The sequence below is a fragment of the Mus caroli genome, unplaced genomic scaffold (assembly GCF_978045245.1).
Source record: "Mus caroli unplaced genomic scaffold, Mus_caroli_1 scaffold_10, whole genome shotgun sequence".
In the NCBI taxonomy this organism is placed as follows: Eukaryota; Metazoa; Chordata; class Mammalia; order Rodentia; family Muridae; genus Mus; species Mus caroli.
Genome location: NW_028227265.1, coordinates 41,765,480 through 41,778,139, shown reverse-complemented (window position 1 = coordinate 41,778,139; position 12,660 = coordinate 41,765,480). Strand labels below are relative to the sequence as shown.

Sequence of the window (12,660 nt, the reverse complement as noted above, 5' to 3'; positions counted from 1 at the left end):
ACTGTACCTGGGCATCAAGGCAGAGCCAGAAAACCTAGACTCAAATCTCAGCTCCACTACTGGCCAGCCATGTGGACTAGGATAGATAGATACATTGCAGAACCACTCCGCAACTCACCAAGATGAAGATGGGTGGAGAAAAAGCCTCCTGTCCCTCTGACTGCAATAAACAAGTTAAACAGCCTGGCCAGCACCTGGCACTGGGAAACACTTGACACACCTATGATAAGCTGATGCTTCCATATCAGGGGGTAGTCTGAGTGGAGACTGCCTGGAAGACCCCGAGTGCACAGCAAGAAAATACAGCAAACCATGCCCCCTGCTCCCAGTTCAGTCTCCCCACGAGCATCCTCAGTTATCACCTCTTAACTCTCACCCCGCCCCAGTAACATCATGGGAAAGAGAAAACCAAGCCCACTATCTGGTCACTGAGCCCCAACACAAAACCTGAGCGTAGGACATGCAGCCCTCTGTCCAATTAAACCTCTTCTGCCACGAGGTTTGGTCTCTTTCAGTGACAGAGAATCTATCTCACTTTGAACCCTCTTAACATTCAAGAAGAAAATATCATGAGCCCTAAAAGAAAATTTGTGATACCATTTAGGGACAGGAATAATAGACACCCTGATGCCAATTATCCTTTAAGAAGTGGGGAAAAAAACCACATACAAAATGAGTCACCTGTTGCCTGGAAGCCATCTTTAAAGTGACACTGCAATTTACATTAGTCTATTCCTTCCATAACTATTAATCAGTGCCTCCCCCACCAGCCTCTTCAAGGCTCTGGGGACAGGGTGTGATCACAACCAAGTCCTGGCCCTCAGCATACTTTCAGCATAACAAGAGAGGATGTGGATTTCCAGCTGAATAGAGCCAGGCATCATCAGGTGGTGCCATGAACTCGGGAGAAGCAGGACACGGATGGGGAAGGTCCCACGCCACACAAGTGACAAGGTGACATGACAGCTGAGCAGACAGAGACAACAATCAGGACAGGATCTGAGGAGGAGCATTCCAGACAGGGGACTATACATATCCTCTTGCCAAAACACAAGCATGCCAATGTGGAGACATTTTCTGAGACAGCAGTGTGGCGCTTCCTCTACCCAGGTGCTACGGGAAAGGAAGTAGCACAGACAGAAAGGCTGCAGGGGGCTCACAAGCCAAGGGACTCCAGGGCCAGAAGCCTTTAGTGGTGCCCCAGCTAAAAATGCAGAGAGGCATCAGGGATGCAAGCCAGAGAGGATAGGGTGAAGGCTATTACTGTCCTGCCTTCAGACAGCACAAGCCAAGCTGTGCCCAGATCCCTACGGAAACCAACTCACTGTTCGACCAGCTGCTGCTCTCTCGCCCTCTCTGGTCTTAGTTTTGGCAATAGCTCATCAGGGCTGAGTATCCTCCAAGCAGACGCTGGCAGGACCCTGGAGTCCTCGGAGTCTGCTGTTTCGTGCAAGATGCACCCACCATTCCTCTACCCCACTGCGCCATCCTTACACCCATGCCAGCAACACCACGCAGGATTGGTACTCCTGCCAAAATAGCTATTAACCCAGTAGCCAATAATAACACGTTATCCTATCAATTTGCTGCTGAAACGCTGTGTAATTGCAGAACCTAAGTTTGCCATCTCGGTAGCCTGGTTACGACATAAACAGAAAGGACCTCACCAGTCCCCTCTTGAGGAGAACAAATGGCTGGCCAGGAGCAACCCTCACTTCCCACCCCCCACTCACCTCCAGCCAAGCCCCAGGAACCTGTCCAGAGACCTGGCTTCTTATCCTGTAAGCATGTCACCCCTCTGAGTAGAGAGGGCAGCAAGGAATGGGACATGATGCTTGTGAGCAGCGTGGTTGAGCCCAGAAGCCAGCACTCCCTCGGCTTCCTGACTGGCAGTAGGGCTGAAGGGCCAAGAGGCCAGGGGCCAAGAGACACGCGGCAGCACCCAAGTTTAAAGCACACAGACGAAAGAGATGCAAGCCGGGGATCGCCAAGGGAAGCTAATGGCATAGGTCATGAAGGGAAACGGAAAGGACAGACTGATGGACAAGAGAGCAGTGTTAGACCCAGAAAGCAGCATGCACCCTGAGGGCGGTCCTGTTCCCAAAGCAGGTCGGACACTGGCCATCAGCCTCTCCTCCAGCTAGTCGGCTCATTTTACCCCTTCATTCCAAAAACCCAATTCTCGTCCTTCTGGATTTGATACACAGCACAGACATTCCACTCTCAACAAGCTGCGAGCCTCCAATGGGACTTGGCATCCTGTGCAGGCTAGTGTGTGATGGATCCGTCCTTCCCTCTTCCCAGGGTCAGTCTGTGACTCCCTCCCGCTCTACCCCACCCTTACCTCTCCCCACGCTCACTCACCAGGGTGCCCAAAAGGCAAGTGGCTGGTGCCAAGAGAACCAGAACTGAGCCCGTGTTCCCAACACCAGAGGCAGGGCAGGCAAGGGGGAGACAGGCACTTCCCACTGGCCCACGGGTGACCTCAGCCACGGGATGCATCTCCACCCGCCCTGCCTGGCCAGCCCAGGAAGGCTGGGTTGAGGGTGTGCAGCTCCTGCTGTGGGCTTGGCGGGGAATCCAGCTAGTGGGGGAGAGGAAGAGGCTTGGGAAAGGAGGGGCAGCAGATGGAGAGGAAGAAAGCAGAGCAGGCCAAGCTCGGGCCACATGGCCAGATGTTGGCTCAACCGAGGCCCAGGCCCCAGGGGTGCCAGGGGAGCTGTCTTCCTTAGGAATCCACAGAGGAGGAAGGGCTGAGCCTGGATCTGAGGTAAGGACCAAGGAGAGGCAGTAAAGGGTCTCTCAGTCACACCCAGTTGGCCAGCACAGGATCAGGGACAGCCTTTCGGAGGCCCCTGGGTGGAGTGGGTGGGGTACTGTCTGCGGGAAGCAGCACTCAGCAAATGAAAGCCAGGCCTGGAAACTGGCTGGTTGCTGTTCAGCTCCAGGGAGACCTGCTGCTGGCTAAGGTGCCCAGCTAGAACAGAAGGTGGTGTTCAAAATGCTAGGGCAGGGCTGGACAGCTACCGTTTAACTATAGGGTCACTCCTTTCTGTGCTCTGAGTGCCGTTTTGTGGTTGGCACATTTCGGCTTGGCGTAACGCACTGTTTAGAAACTAAATAAATAAAAAATAAAAAAAGTGGAAATACTAAAGGTGTAGTTTTCTTCCCTCTGCAAGGCTGTCAGGCACGTTTCCAGCAGAGCTGGGCCAAAGGACCAGAATCAGGACTGCTGCCCGGGAGCTACCCACCATCACGGTATGGTATCTAGGCACATTGTCACCACACATCAGAGGGAAAGAGTACTTCCCCTGCCACTAGAGGAATGAGACTGTATGCTGCGTGCGACTGTGGCCATCAGTTCGTAATCAGTGGGACCCCAGGTCCTGACAAATTGAGCTGGGCACATGGCAGGGTTCTATAAACATGGATGACAGCCACCTGGTTCATCCATTCACCCACACATCCAGTCTCTGAAAGGAGGCTCATGGCCTGAAGCTGATAACCGCAAAGTACCTTGGTGTTGGAGACAGGAGGGTGAACCCCAAAGGTTGTGGGGTTCCCACATAGTGTAAGTACTTGGGACCATAACATAACAAAGGTCTTCCGGGGCTTCTGGCAAAGGTAACCTGCACTGAGCCCACCAAGTAAGACTTAAGCAGGGTGAGGAAGCAGAAAAGGGGGAACCTTCACATCAGCACCAGGAGGAGACTGAAGCCCTCGAAGGCCTAGGGGGACCTCCTCCAGCTCCTCCTCCTCCTTTTCAAGCATAGTGGGTGGCCCACGCCTGGCCCCCAGCTCAACACAGGGGTACCCCCAGAGGCCATCCCCACTGAGGCACGGTCAAGCCCTCATTCCTAGCATTAGTTCTTGGTAAAAACGTTTTTTTGTTATGTTTGGTTTTAGAGGAGGAGAGGGAGCGAAAAGGAAAACCTGAGGTCTTTCTCTTTGGTAATGGGGAGGAGGTAAATAAACAGAGCTGGAAGAAGAGGGCACGGAACGGGCTCAGCATCTGTAGCCACTGAACAAATTAAAATTAGCTCATTTAATCAGTGCCTAATGGCCTGCTGTCCCGAGTGGGTCTCAAACACAGCAAACTTCACAGCCACAAGGAGTGCGGACCGATGTCAGTTTATTGGGCAACAAAGGGATTTTTTTTTTTAAAATATGTGACCAGAATGCAGATCAGGCTGCAGTGAACTGGGGAGACAGAATGGTACTCCCTTTGCCACCCCCAGATTCTGGGAGATCCTTGCCTCCCTGCTGCGTCTCTTTGAATTGAATTGTTCTTTGGGTTTTGTTCTAATTATCTAAACATGTGTAACTATGTTCCACCAGGCATTTCAACCAGCAGAGGAGATAACCTAGCCTCAACGTATGTTACAGGGCCCTGAGTTCAAGTCCCAAGCCTTGACACCAGCCTGAAACATGTGTGCAGACATACAGCCACCTACGCAGTGCATTTACAGATAACACAGTTCTACACATGAGGATACATGCACACAGTTGCATATGCGCAGTCGAGCACATACACAGCTACATAACAAAGAGTAACACACCGCATGCAAGTACACACACACACACACACATAATTCTCTCAGCTATTCCACTCCTGCCTAACAGCTGGAGGCAGAGGAGGCTCAGCTCACCAGAACCCTAGGGAAGGCCACTGTGTGCACACCTGAGGCCCAGGCTGGTAGCAAGGACTCTTATTTCCCTGGGGCCATCTCTCCACTCAACTTGACACCTGGGCTAAGTCATTAGGGCAACTGGGGGAATGGAGGGTGGGGAGTGGGGAGAGTGTCCAGAGGAGGGGATGGAAGCCACCAGAAAGAAGGCACAGGGTGAAGAAGTTGCTGGGCAAGGACAAGCTAGCAGCCTAGCCACAAAGAAAAGCCAACTCTTTTACCAATGCCTAAACTCTACAACCTTCCCATAGCCTCCAGGCCGCCATTGTTCAACCCTGTGCTCAGAAATGCCTAGAGCCTCTGAAGCGCCCCAAGACACAGTAGAAGATTCTACTGGGCCACTCGACATGGTGTGCAATTTAAAACTTAAATACACCTCATTTCCAAAATGTTCCATTTTAACTCTACAAAACACGGTTGGCCTCAGTTAGCTGAAACACTGTAAAACAAACTGAATACATGGAGAATTGCTATAAATACATTAAAGAAAGAGTAAAGAGGAACCAACCAACATAATGAACCCTTCCAGCTTCCAGGATTTTGACACACAGAGACAGACAACAATTTGTGAATACCTACCCTCTCCAATTTCTACAGTAACACTCTGGGATCAGTTCAGTTGTTGTCACCATACCCCAAAAAGGGAAACTGAAGCTTAGAGAGGTGAGAAGCCCAAGCTTCTCAGATTTGGGGACAGCTCAGAGTGGAAGCAGAAGAAAACTCAAGCCCCCAGGTCTTAAGGACAGTCTCCTAGAGGGAGCCAAGTCCTCCTGAGAAACCCTTACCAGATCCATCAAGCCATCATCCCCCACCACCGCCACCACTGTGGCCCCTCCTGGAGCCTGTTGTATGGGCGACAATGTGTTCATCTTGACAGCAGCAAGTCAGGTTCCACCCCATTCCATTTGGGTTGACAGCAGTCCTATCTAGAGATCTCCTCCACTTAGCTAGCATGTCCAATAGTAGACTGGGACACGCATGCATACGCACACACACACACACACACACACACACACACACCTCCCCAAGGTGCAGATCAAGGCTCAAGCAGCGGACAGGGGTGAAAACAGTGAGAGGTGGCTGGGGCATGGGAAGTAGACCGAGGGGACAGTCCTTCCTTAAGCACTTCTCACAGCCTCTGCAGACAGCACACTCTGCAGGCCACCCAGCACAACCAGATGAACAGGTGAGTAAACTAGTCGTCCCCTCTCAGAGCTTCCAACCACAGCCATACGATAAAGGCGGTGACAATGGACGTCTCTCCTCTAACTTGAAGGTGGAGGGGGGGGAATGCTTTCAACGTCTGGCTTCCCTGACCCATGGGACCCTTAGCAACTGAATAGAGTGAGCGGGTGAAGCAATGAATGGTCTTTCCTCTACCTCATCTCCTGTGTGGGGCTCGCAAGAGGCCAGCCAGAGCACTCGGGAAACGGGATGTGATCACCCTTCTCCTTAGACCCAGCCTTGGATTTGGATTCCCTGTAGCCATCTTTGCCCCATGACTGATGGGGTCTAGGCCTAACATGCAGGAGTTACACCTGAACTTGCTAAGAGCTGCAGTCAACTCAGAAAAGAAGCAGAGGAAAAATATAGGCTAGCCCAACGGCCCCAATAGGCTGGGAATCAAGCACAGGATGGGGGGTCTTTGCTTCCACACCCTGGAGGCCATGCAGCCGTCCTGAACCACACTTTCCACCCATCTGGTTCTCTGTAGTTCTCAGGGCTACAGTGGGGGGGGGGGGGTCAGATGAGAAGAGTGCCTGGGAAAACACTTTGTAAACTGCAAAATGTTGTTGCAAGCCTGGGGTTACTGGTACAACTAGGAAAGGGGACAGGTGCATCTATCTGCTCCCCTCAGTCGGGGCAATGGCCCCCCAAAGAAGAGATGAGGAGAAGCCAGTGAAGGTCAAGTCAAGGGAGGCTGTGGCTGGCTGGATGCTCACTGGGGCCCTGAGTGTGGGCAGCAACCGCTACACCTCAGCAGTTCTGCCTCGTGATGATCCAATGGCAGGGTAGCTGGCACTGGTCCCTCACGTGCAGCCTCTCAGTACAGCAGCCAGCTCGTGGTAGTTGCTATCAACTCAGAACGTCACACATGTGTCAGCACATGGAGGATATTACCAATTGGCTGGCACCAGGGTTTCCCAGCCTCTGGCCCCTAAGCAACTACCTCTGTAAGTCACAAAACTACAGGTCTCCATCCAAAGAAGGCAGGCCGTATAGAAATGAATCTCAGCCAAGGGACTGAGACACAAGACCCTCTGAGGGCCTTGATCCTGGACTGGAAAAGAAGCCACAGTCACAACAGCCACCCTGGGGTTGGGGATTTAGCTCAGTGGTAGAGCGCTTACCTAGCAAGCACAAAGCCCTGGGTTCAGTCCTCAGCTCTGGGGAAAAAAACAAAACAAACAAAACCACAACGGCTGCCCTAGACCAAGCTCAATCAGATGTAGGCTGCACCCTGATGCCAAGAAGCTGGGAATATGAAAGTCGGGTTCCTGCCTTCTAACCCCTCTTCCCATTTGCCCAGCGAGCCATATCTACCTAAGGCACAACCATATCTGAGACTCAGTTGCCCTGTGTGTTCCAACTCATTGCAACCCAAAAGCTCTGAAACCCAAGGGATACGGAGCAGCGCATTATCCTCAGCTGGCGTAGATCAAGTAACCTGAAGCAGGGATTTCTCTCAATGGCTGGTTTTCACAACCCAAACATGACTATAAAATATAGTGAGCTGGCAGTGCCCGCTTGAGGCAAGATGTTTCAAGCCTCCTTTCAGAATGTGAAGTTGGGGAGTGTGTGTAGAGGGTAACCACGTTTGAAAGCTATCATGTGGACAAGAACCAAAGCAGGGTTCTCACTGACCAGATAGAAGTACACACTCAGCTGAAGGATTTGGGCCATGAAACACAGGGGCAATGTCTTTCTGGGGAGTCAACATCAATATATAAGGGGCAGTTTGCCTCCAGTTTTCCTAATTGCCTTCCTTTACAGACTCATGAGGCTTCATACCCCACAGCCTTCACAAGATGGTTCAGAGCCTGCAGGATCTCATGCCTAGAAAGGCCCAGCATCCCTCATTAGCTAAGCTTGGTGACCCAGGGGACACAGGAAAAAATGGTGTCAGCATGTACCTGGTATGTCCTATAACACAAGGGTGACTGCTCTAAAGAAGAGTCTATGAAAAGGGTCCTTCTGGTACTGTTTTATAAAAAGACCACAGGCCAGACTGCACCCACCTCAAGGCTGACCCCCAGGGCATACCCTTGACTCTTCCTTGAGTTTCCTAATACAAATCAGCCCACTACGGAGTGCCATTATTCCTACCAGAAAGGAATGACGCTCACACTTGCAGGGCAAGACAAGTGACAAGCAGATGACAAAGACATTCTGCTGTGGAGCCGCCCAACAGGTCCAAGTAAAATTCACTGAACCGAGATTATGTGGGTCTCCTGTACACATCCTCCACATGCAACAGGCAAAGCTCCTGAGGCCAGGCACAGTCTGCATTCAGACTTTTTGGGTCGGAAGCTGTGTTTCTTGAGTATCTAGGGGTTCCTGGGGCAACCAAGAATCTTGATGTTTCTATAGCAAAGAAAAGCACAGCACCACCCCTAAAACATTACAGTCTTTACCAGCTGAGGTCAAATTATACCACTAAACCACACACGGAAACACAGTTGCAAGCTTTCTAGAAATCAGGATCGTGAATAAGGCATTATAGAGCTGTACTATGTCTTTATTCTGCTGTGTGTAGATACTGTTTGCTCTCACTGCTTCCCAGAAGATGAAAGTGAGACACAGACATGAGGACCCGATGTCCTCAGAGTCACTGATAAAGTCAAGTGGAAAGTATAACCAAAGAAGTGGACTAAGGAATGTGGGCCACAGGTTGATAGCTTCCTAGGAGAAACAACACCAGCTGGTATCAGTGAAAGCAGGGGTCCAGGGGCAGGAGGGACCCACCATCCCATCCTGCTACCCCCACCTGAAAGAGTCTATGCAGATCATCTTACCTACAACAAATACGTGAACCATATCCCTGGATCTGGAGAAACTGGGAAATGTCACTTTCTGGAGAATGAGGATTCTGGCGGGACTTTCATATGGGAGGACAGTGACCTCACGGCTCCCGAGGTGTGCTGGTACCCTGTGAGTGACCCCTCAGGCATATCCCCACCAGCTTCTCTGCATCAGGACTTTTTCAACTACTGGAAAAAATTCTGGAACAGGCAAAATTCTAACCCTAAATTATCAAATAATTACATGGCAGTGTTATGACACTAAAAGACCCCTCCCTCCCACACATACACTCAAACACACACTGAAGGCCTCTGGTGTCTACTTTAATGGGGTGGCCCTGGACTTAGAGCTTGTTAAGAAAAACTCCAGTTGTGATTGGCTGGTTCTCACTGCCCTGATGATGAAAAACATAAAGCAAGCATCTCTCTTTAGATAAACAGGAGCTTTGGGCTGAGAAAGGCAGATATGAATGAGTGTGCACACACAATCACGTGCTTATTATTACTAGTGCACAGCTAATGAGTGTGTGTATTCTCCTCCTACCTAACCACAAACTCATTTCCCTAGTGCCTAGACAGCCCCATCTGAACATCACTGTAATAAGGGCTCTCAAAGTGTCAAGCTTAGGGCTAGTGAGATGGCTCAGTGGGTAAGAGCACTGGTGGTTCTTCCAGAGGTCCCTGGTTCAATTCCCAGTACCCCCATGGCAGCTCACACCTGCCTGTAACTCCAGGTCCGAAAATAAAGATGGAAAAAAAAGCCAGGCATGGTGGAGCACATGTTTAATCTCAGCACTCAGGAGGCAGAGGCAGGCAGACCTCTGCGAGTTTGAGATCAGTCTGGTCTACAAAGTGAATTCCAAGACAGCCAAGGGCTACACGGAGAAACCCTGTTTCAAACCTCCAGTTCCAAGATTTCTGACACCAGAAATCATACAGACATACACATAGGCAAACACCAAAGAATGTAATATACATATATATGTGTGTATATATATATGCAACTTACATGTGCCCACAAGGAAGAAATGTTAAGTTATGGGCTGGAAACAGCACAAAGGTAAAGTCGGCACGTAAAGCAAGGATCACCTCCATGGCAGGATGCTCAGGCCTGGCCAGGAGATCAGGCACCCAGAGCAGGCAGGCCTCATGCTAGGTCTTAATTTAGGGCAAAAATATAAAAGAAAAAATAATGAGGATCAACATAAGAAAGCACAGCTGGCATCCAAGAGACAGACACTGTCCAGATAGTAGGAGACAGGGATACAATGGGTCTTCAACCAGGGCCTGCCTCCCACAGTGCATTCGGACAGCGAGTGGCAGCTAATGGGTCCCTGACACATCACCCACCTTACCACGGAGGGCCGCAGGGTTCTGAGACATGACATCACTCTGCTAGAGCCTCAAATGCAGTCAGAGATGGAGTCTGCTCTGACCACGAGATAGGAGGGAGGCGTGCATAAGACAAGACTTCCAAACTCACTGGGCAGTGGGCCTGGTGAGACGTTGGGTGAACAAAGCTAAGGCCACAGCCCAGAGGGAAGCATTTGGGGTGCTCAGGAGTGCACAGTGGCCCCTGGAACAGAGCACAGTGGAGGAGACAAGGCTTTCAATGGGATGCCTTCAGTATCTCCCAGTGAGGGACTCGGCCCTACCTCTCCCATTCCTATCCTGACCTCTTATGGGGAGAAAGCCCCCCCACCCCACCCCAGGAGACAGCAAGACAGCCTTCCCACCACACAAACAGACAGACAAGCAGACAGACAGTAGACAAGTGAAGAGTAGCTTGTGGCAGAGGGTAAGGAGCAGACAACTGTCTTATATATACGTTCTTCGCACCAGAATTTCATACAGTGAAAACGAAGTTGACATTTATAGCTGTGTGACCCTGAAGATAATACTTAACCTCTCCGAACCTCCATTTTCTCTCATTATTGTCTCATTCATGCCACAAAGCAATACAGAATAGTGCCTATGCTAGGTACTGAACAGGGATAAAGAGGGTGGTCCTACACAACCCTTGATCATGTTGAGAGCAACAACCCCACTCAGGGTAGCAGGAGCTCCAAGTACTCCAAGGAGCCCATCCACACCTAGAAGCCTTTCTGCTGGTGTGACACCCAGCACCAGTGGCTGCTTGCCACTCCACACTCCTGTGGCACCATCAGCTGGGACTGGCACATTGGAAACACAGGCTGTACGGGCTCTTCTACAGTGCTGCTGCCCCGCCCCCTCCAGCTGCCTTTGCGCCTGCTGCCGGCGCTGCTCATTTCCAGGCAAATGTTCTAGTTAATTAAAACACACCCAAGTGCTCACACGCACATGAAGCCAAGCTACAAAATCTGCTCTAGCAAACAGCGGCTCCAGCATGGGATGGATGCAGGCCAGGGAGGTTTCCAAAGCTGATGTCATTTCCATCCAAACTGCTCTTACCTTTCCTACCGTTCTGCCTGCATACACTCACGAGTGGCACACACACACACACCTATACACATGTGCAGTTCTGCATGTGTGCCTGCAAGCCATGTGTATTTCACGTGTGTTCTGAACACGCTCACAATCACATCATCTACATTGCTCAAATTCAGACACACACACATGCTCTCCAACTACTGTGTCCTCTAGCCTAGAGCACTGGCTGTGATTAGCAAGCTAACTATGCCACTGACTGCATAAGGGAATGAATAAACAAATATGTGAATCAAAGCAGGAGCAGGCCAGTTCTGGCCCACAAGCCCAATCTTGTATCATCACAGACTGAGTTCCCCTAAGGTTAGAAGGTACAAGGGATGGGGACACCCTCCCTCCAGACATGAGTGTCTAAACAGTCCAGAGATGACCAGAGAATGATGTGATTTCCAGGTAGGAACTAGAGTGACCCTGCTCCATGAGGGGCCCCCACAGGACCCTGCTCCAAGGGGAAGAGGAGAGGTGTCTGGTGACACAGCTGACTTCTTCACTGTCTCAGATAGGTAGATCCTCACCGGGGTGGGAAGCTCCAGGCAAAGTGCAGCTTGTCACGGGCAAGCCTGCCGAGGAAAGCATGGAGACGACTCAGGGTGAGATCCAAAGAGTCCTTTTCTTCCTGAGATAAGATCGATGCTCACACAAGACCACGGGTCATTTGGAGCCCCAGATGGGACATGAAGAAATCCCTGTTTAAAAACGCAGGGCAGAAAAAAAAAAAAAACAAAACAAAAACAAAAACGCAGGGCAGCTGTGCTGGTGCCTCAAACTCATCACATGGACAACTGACCTTCTCGTTCATGCCTGGGGCTGCCAAACCTTGGATGTGAGCAGAAGGCGTGGGAAGGGTGGGCAGGAAAGGGCAGCTTGGAACTCGGGAGCAGCCTCTCCCAAGGGGTGAGGGCCAGCATCTCAGGCCCTGCCTGGGAGCCAGGTAGAGATGGGGTTTGTCTCCCCATTCCATCTGCTCGCTGAGAGTTACACTGAACATATTTCACTAACAACGGTAGGAATAAAGGCAAAATATCATTTTACTCTCCATGTATGATTTTTAATTTTTCAAACAGCTGTGGGTATTAATATGAACATAAAAAGCTGCTTGGGCCAGGTCAACTTAACTGCTCAGAGCACTTCCAGATCCTCTGTGATCTGAGGCTGTGAGGATAAGACGAAGCCCCTAGATTCAAAGAACTGCTGTCCTGGTGGAAATGACAGTAAGAAAATAGTGGTCAGGTGAAATGCTAGGTAACTGGGAAAAATAAGTAGGGCAAGATATTCCCTGGCTCTATCTCTGGTCTACGTTCCTCTCTGTGGTCACCCCTTCCCACCCCTACACCAATTCCCATCAAACCTGCACACCCTGACGTCTCAATTTCCCTGGTTTACCATGATCCAGGATATCATGGGTGGGTGGATGGGTGGGTGGGTTGGTGGGTAGACAGGTGGGTGAGTGGGTGGATGGGTGAGTAGGTGGGTGTGTGGGT

The 12,660-nt window shown here is 50.8% G+C and overlaps 1 protein-coding gene across 2 annotated transcripts in view; it reads right to left on the bottom strand.

The window, feature by feature from the left end:
* The window catches only part of Znf423 (zinc finger protein 423), a 299,483-nt gene that overhangs the window by 139,411 nt on the left and 147,412 nt on the right, over window positions 1–12,660 (bottom strand). The window lies entirely within an intron of this gene.